The sequence below is a fragment of the Mirounga leonina genome, unplaced genomic scaffold (genome assembly GCF_011800145.1).
Source record: "Mirounga leonina isolate KUSES-001 unplaced genomic scaffold, KU_Mleo_1.0 Mir_93, whole genome shotgun sequence".
Classification (NCBI taxonomy): domain Eukaryota; kingdom Metazoa; phylum Chordata; class Mammalia; order Carnivora; family Phocidae; genus Mirounga; species Mirounga leonina.
This window is the reverse complement of record NW_023270854.1, coordinates 52,352,005-52,359,635: the sequence shown is the minus strand read 5'-3', so window position 1 is coordinate 52,359,635 and position 7,631 is coordinate 52,352,005. Positions and strand designations below refer to the sequence as shown.

General features: G+C 41.1%; 1 pseudogene; it reads right to left on the bottom strand.

The window, feature by feature from the left end:
• Positions 1-2,286: 2,286 nt before the first annotated feature.
• LOC118004434 lies at positions 2,287-2,628 on the bottom strand (annotated as a pseudogene).
• Positions 2,629-7,631: the final 5,003 nt, after the last annotated feature.

Here is a 7,631-nt window from a genome sequence, read left to right as displayed (position 1 = left end):
ACACCTTTACGTTTTGTGTGTCCTGTCAAGTATTATGACAGTGCCCATGGAACACAGCCACAAGTTGGGGTTACATGGGCCTAAAATTCTAACCCAACTCCAGACCCTGAGAGTCATTTTGGAGGAAGCCTGTGTGCGGTGTTTTAACCTTATAAAACTGATGAGAACAAAGGGGAAAGAAACCTATCGTAAAGCACATAAACGTAGAAGCTTCTTCTGTACCCAGGTGTGGTTTCTTCCGTACCCAGGTGTGGTTTCTTCCACGGACCAAGCTGCGATGCCTTATGGATTTGACAGAGCCTCCTTTTCAATGATGTCTGTCTCAAATGCCTCCAGTGATTTCTGTAGTGCAAAATAAAGCCAAACTCTGGAAACAAACAAACAAACAGTTATAGGATTGCTCATGATTGTAGAGCCATCAAGTAGATGAGAGAAATAATGTGCAAACCCAGACCCTTCTGATCGCGCTAGTCCAGTGTTTATTTCACAGCACCAGTGATTTCCAGGGCATTATTTCTGGAACCTTCTTTCTCCCAAAACATAAGACAGGATAGGATCAGCTACTCTGATTCGAGTGGGAATGAGGTGGAATCCAGAGTCCTGGATACTCCCTCCCACTCCCTGGAGCCCACCATGGAGGTGTCTCTGCAGGACCCCAGGACGTCACTGAAAACAATCTGAAAACCATTGCCCTGTACCACACTACTCCCAAACCACTTCAGCCTCCCCCATTTCCAACTATAATTACGTGGTGTTGAGAACGGAGAGCCTGACATCAACTTGTGAGACAAGTAATTTTGGGCACAGAGTAAATCACAAAGATGACAGTATGGTGAGAAGAAACATGCCAACTGAATTTAAAGATACAGACATGGTTTAATTGCTCCTCATACAATATACCATCACTACTGTCTGCTCAAGTGCTTTGGGGCAATTGATTGTTGAAATATTGTGACTTTCCATGATGCGAACATTCAGTTGCCCAATCAGAACTGAGACTCATGAGGACGAGTCTCCTAGTGCAAACATCCGTTACCCATTAAGGCTGTGTTGCCCACATCTGAATGAGAAAGCAGGGGTGGTCAAGAGAGGAAATTCTACAAAAGGTGGCAACAGCAAGACCACCAACAGACCACCCTGAGCTGGTTCTCCTTCAGTCTGGCCGCATGTGAACTCTGTACAGCAGTCCAAAGGATGATGCCAATGAGGAGAGGGCCTTTTGCCAGAAACCCTGTCTCAATCCAACCATTTTAAAGCTGCCTCACAAGAAAGGAGAGACTTGGGACTCTGCACACATTCTGGTGACCCCACTCCTGAACAAAGATTTTTACAAAGGAACTCTTTGTAGGAGGACTCTGTCCCACCTTGTGTAGACCACCTCTGCAAACATAGTTTTTAAGGTTTTCATCATTGGAACACATTCCATAAGTTTAAAAAAAAAAAGAATTGTAGAGAAGGGTTAATAACAAAAAGCAGTCCCCACTCCCAAGAGGGAAAATTATTTTTAACTATTCTAGTCACTTCTGTTTTTATTCTTATGGTGATTGCCTCATGTCTTTAAATAATATGCCAGCATTGCTATTTCTTGATGTAGTATTTTCTGAAATTATCTGTTGACTCCTTACTATGAAAGATGAAAATTAAGCTCGGCTCTACCTCTTCCCCAGCCTCTTTCCCAATAGATTTGTGTTCTTTTTTTTAGTTTTTATTCTAATTCCAGTTAGTTAACATAGTGTTATATTAGTTTCAGGTGTAGAATATAGCGATTCAACAACTCTGTACATCACCTGGTACTCATCATGACAGTCCCTCCTTGATCTCCACCACCTGTTTCACCCTTCCCCTATTGCCATCCTCTCTGGTAACTCTATAATTAAGAGTCTGTTTCTGAGCTTGTCTCTCTCTTTCTCTTTGCTTATTTGTTTTGTTTCTTTCTCTTTTTTTTAAGATTTTATTTATTTGAGAGAGAAAAGAAATGAGCAGGGGGAGGGGCAGGGGAGGGGCAGACTCCCCACTGAGCACGGAGCCCAATGTGGGGCTTGATCCTAGGACTCTGGGATCATGATCTGAGCCCAAGGCAGAAGCTTAACCAACTGAGCCACCCAGGTGCCTATTTGTTTTGTTTCTTTTTTTTTTTTAGAATTCCAACACTCCAATAATCACCATAGACATTTATTTAAAGTAATACATTTGCAGCTCAGATAGTCCTAAATTGTACATTTCAGGTTTATTCAACTTCTTAAAAATATTTGAGGGCAGCTGCAACCACAGATTTCAACTCCATCATTATTTCTTCGCTCATTCTTCTCTCTCTTTTCTTTCCCGAATAACTTCTTTCAGATATGGTTCAAGACAGAATTTATCCTCCTCATGTTTTGTCCACTGCTCTTTAGGCAAGATCTGATGCCTCATGGTCAGGTCCAGTGCTCTCTTAATGCGAAACATCCTGTCGTTCTAAAGGTTCTCAGGAAGCCTTCTTACAGCCTCTTTCACATCATCATTCTCGTATATTGTATCATCTCTCATGAACCCCAGTTTATTGAACCCTGCAGCATTGCAGGACCATTTTCGAATACCCTCCAGCCACCGGCTCGATGCTGCAACTGCAGGCCTGCTCGCCATTTTGACCCGAGGCTGCCTGTTTTGTTTCTTAAATTCCACATATGACTGAAAGCATATGGTATTTGTCTTTCTCTGACTGACTTTTTCATTTAGCATAAGGCACTGTAGTTCCATCCATGTTGTTGCAAATGGCAAGATTTCATTCTTTTTTAAAGATTTTATTTATTTTAGAGAGAGAGAGAGAGAGCAAGAGAGAGTGGGGGAGGGGCAGAGGGAGAGAAAATCTTCTGTGCTGAGCATGGAGCCCAATGCATTGCACCCCTAAGCCTCATGTTGCTCAAGAATCAACTCTATAAATAAATCTTTAAATTAATTTTAAGAGCTGAAAATCAGTTAACTATGTTTATTATATTATAACAATGGCACACGCTGTTGGTTGCCTACCTAGCATCCATCCCAACCTCACTTAACAGAATCTAACAAGACCCTGAGTTTTTCAAGTGTCTACCCTCATCCACTTAGCCAAAATTTTTGGGAGAGGTCAGCTCTATTTTCAGCCAAAGGATCCCAGATGGGCTATTCAGTGTTTTTCAACCTTGGGTCTGCGTTAGAATGACCTAGAAGGCTTGTTAAAGCAGACTGCTAAGCTACATTCACAGATATTCTGACTCTGTAGATCTGGGGTGAGGCTGAAGATTTTGCATTCCCAGCAAGCCTCTAGGCTAATGCTGATTTTGCTAGTTTGGGGACTATACTTTGAGACCCCCTGGTCTTCGTGAAGCGTGGCCTTTGCAGTAACTAAGATATTGCTCTGGCTGCTTTAATAGTGATCAGAATAAATGGACAGAAGTTTACTTCTCTATCACATAAAATTCAAAACTAGTAGAAGTATAAGAGGGTTAGCTTCGTGAAAATGCCTTGGGTCCCAGGTTTCCTTCTATCTGTTGCTTTGTCATCTCCTTAGGAATTGCCCTCATCTTCATGTTTCAAGCTGACTCACTACTACCAAACCTTCATGCTAGCAAAAGGGAAAACATGAGGCAGTGGAGAGCCTATAACTTCTTTTTTTTTTTAAGATTTTATTTTTAAAAGATTTTATTTATTTATTTTTGCGAGGGAGAGAGGGAGCATGAGCATGGGGGAGTGGCAGAGGGAGAAGCAGGCTCCCCGCTGAGCAGGAAGCCTGATGTGAGACTCAATCCCAGGATCCTGGGATCATGACCTGAGCTGAAGGCAGACTCTTAACTGACTGAGCAACCCAGGTGCCCTAAGATTTTATTTCTAAGTAATCTCCACACCCAGTATGGGGCTTGAACTCACAAACCTGGGATCAAAAGTTGCATGCTGTACTGACTGAGCCAGCTAGGTGCCCCCATACTACTTCTTTTAAAGGAATAATCCAGAAATTGCCCACAACATCTCCAATCACATCCTATTGGCCAGAACTTAGTCACATGGCTACACCTAGGAACAAGGGAAGCTGGGAAAGGTGGTTCCTAGCTTGTTGATTATGTGTCCAGATAAAATTCAGGGTAGTTCTGGTATAGAAAGGAAGAGGAGAGAATGGATATCAAGTGGCAATTGGCAATCTCTGCAACAGTGGTTCCATTCTCCTTTCCAACAGTTGTTTAGAGGAACACATGACACACCTTTAGCCAATGAGAAAGGAAAAGATGGCTGCTGAGGATTTCCGGGGAAGTACTTCTCTCTCCAGGAGAGACATAGGATCTTTGGGGTTCTGTCATGTTGGATGTGAACCTTAAAAAAGAGCAGTGGGAAGGTGCCTGGCTGGCTTGGTCTGAAGAGTGTGCAACTCTTGATCTCGGGCTTATAGGTTCCAGCCCCATGTTGGGTGTAGAGATTACTTAAAAATAAAATCTTAAAAAAGAGAGAAAAGAGCAAGCAGTGGGTTTCTTGCTACTGTGAGAAGAGCTAGCCTTTGGACAAAGCTTACAAAGTAAAGCTGGCAGAGAGAAAGATGGAGAGAATTTATGTGCTCGATGAAAACCCAGAACCACTGAGTTAACCAACAACCCTGAAGCTTCCCTGCCTATAGTGCCCTTGTTATGTCAGATAATAAATTCCTTATTCTTTTTAGCCACATTGGTTTTCCTGTAGTTTGCAGCCAAATCATCCAAATGTATAAAGTGACTTTCTAATTGTTTTTCTTTCTCTTTATTTTTGCACTGTAGGCCTCTTTATATTAGCCCAAAATCTCAAAGTTAGTATGAGATACTCAGCCTCTTTCCTTTTTTCTCCCAGATAATTTCCTCCTAGCCTCTTGCTTGCTGGCCAGGTCTGCTACACAGCTGTCACCCTGAGACTGCCCTCAATTACTTTCCTCAGTGGAAAACCACCGTTTCCTGCATGCCAGTGCTTTTCCTTGGTTTATTCCTTTGTCTTGCTGAGGCATACTGCCAAGTAACTTCCTAAGAAAAGATATGTGGAAAGTGAATTTTCTGAGCCCTTGCATGTTAGGATCTGTAGGCAGATTGGCTTCCTTCTCAGGTCTGGCCTCTCCACGCATCCTTCAGGGTGGAATGGCCTCCACTTTATCACTTTCTTCTTTGTCTTCTGGAAATTTATTGAAAGATGTAGATCACTGATGGCCCTTTCCTCGTCTCTTGATTGCTCCTCAATTATACCTCTTTATTTCTTTATTGTCATTTTAATGAGGTCTTAGGAAGAAGATCACATAAATGTCATTCCTCCATCTTGAACCAGAAGTTTTATCCCCTTTTAATACGCATAATAAATAATTCAGACTTTGAAACTGAGTCATTAGATTGGATACTTCACATTTCAGTACTCTGTGAAAGAACATCATCTTACTATTTCTCAAAAAACAATTTTTTTAGCACATTCAAGATAAAATTAAATGAACAAACTGTATTTGCGTGGGAATTTTAACCCACTCACTTTCCTGAATGTTCTTCAAACTACAGTCAGGAACTAGAGTTTCTACTGTCTACATTAGTTACGAAAAATTCTTTTTTTTTTTTATCATTAATGCCAAAAGTGTGACTGAGCATCCAGGCCAATAGAAATTTACAGTTCCAAAAGAAGTTTGGAGGTTTTTTCTAATAATTTTTCAATAATTCAACTGAAATTCAGTAATTTGTTTTCAATAATTAAATTGAAAAGAAAGAAAAAGCTCTTAATTTCCATAACCACATGAAATAAACATAAGAAAAAGCGCATGTCAACAGGTACAATGGAAAAAGCATGTAGACAATAATGTCAAAATGACTGAATGTTAATGGACCACTTAAATGTGCTCAGATGTAACGAATGCAAATTAGCCTTTCTTGAGAGCCTACTATGTAGCTTGTAACTTTCATATATTTAATAATTGATGCCCTCAATCTTGCAAGGGTCTTATTTCTATTATACTGCTAAAGAAACAGACTAAAATAATTACCTTGCATAAAGTCACTGACAGGAAGGAATTGGCTGAGTTGGGGTTCAGTTCCACTTTTGCTGAACCCCAAAGTCTGGGCCCTTTGCACCTCTTCATTAGTCTATAAGATAGGTGGGTACATCCATTCCCATCTGTATTCATTTCCTTGTGCCTCTGTAACAAAGTGCCACAGCTGGTTGGCTTAAAAGAACAGAAATTCATTGTCTCAGTTTTGGAGGTTAGAAGTCACAAATACAAGGTGTTGGCAGGGTCATGATCTCTCAAAAGCTCTAGGAGAGAATCTGTTCCATGCCTTTCTTTTCGCTTCTGTTGTCATAAGTGATCCATGGTGTTCCTTGGCTTGCAGCTGCCTCACTCCAATCTTTCCTTCTGTGGTCACATGGCATTCTCTCTGTGTATGTTTGTCTTACATGGTCATCATCATGTTCTTCTTCTTCTTTTTTTTAAAGATTTTATTTATTTATTTGGCAGAGAGAGAGAGAGAGTGCAAGTAGGGGGGAATGGCAGGAAGAGGGAGAAGCAGGCTCCTGCTGATCAGAGAGCCCAGTGTGGGGCTTGATCCCAGGACCCTGGGATCATGACCTGAGCCGAAGGCAGACGCTTAACAACTGAGCCACCCAGGCGCCCCTAATTATATTTTTAATGACCCTATTTCCAAAGAAGGTCACATTCTGAGGTCCAGGGAGTTAAGATTTCAACATGTCTTTTTAGGGTGACACACTTTAAACCATAACACCATCTAATTTAGGTTTCCTTCTCTATCAGAGCTCTATTTCAAATATTTCCTGATGAATAAAAGTATTAGTAGTGTTGAGAAGGAGAAGTTTTTCACTACCCTTCAAGATTCTTTCAGCTGGTCTAAAAATTAAATTGACATGAGACAGATTAATAGGAGCAAATCGAATTTAATTACCTATGTACATGGGACTCTATAAGAATATGAGGCCCACAAGCAGTTAGGTAAGTGAGGCTTATATGCCTTCCAGAGCTAAGGAGAAGAAGGTAGGCACCTGGGACCCAAAAGGGAAGGAAGATAATTCACAGGGAGATTAAAAAAAAAAAAAAGTAAATGGGGGTACCTGGGTGAGTCAGTCGATTAAGCGTACGACTCTTGGTTTCAGCTCAGGTCATGATCTCAGGGTCATAAGCTCAAACCCTGTGTTGGGCTCCTGGCTCAGCAGGGAGTCTGCTTAAGGATTCTCTCCCTCTGCTCCTCCCCCCCCCGCACTCTCTCTCTCCCTCTTTCTCTCGCCCTCTCTCAAATAAATATATCTTTAAAAAAAGAAAAAGAATAAGTGCTCAGGAAACAAATGTGGCTGGGTCACACAGAAACAATGGAAGATAGAATGGAATTTTAACAGACTTTGCTAAGCTCCTCCCTGTCTACCACACCTAGTTTATATCATACTGTAATTATCTACGGCATAGCTCCTTTCCAGGAGCAGGTCCTCTAACTAAATTGTTTCAGGCAGTTACAGGGAAGATCAAGGGTTCTTCCTGAGCCTTCTATTTTTTATTTTTGTTTTTTATATAATAAGTCTAAAATAATCCATATACCAGAGACACACTTTGAGGTGGCAAAGTTTGCTCCCCTACGTTAAATAAAAGTTCTAACACGAAATTCGCCCACACAATACCCTAAAAATAT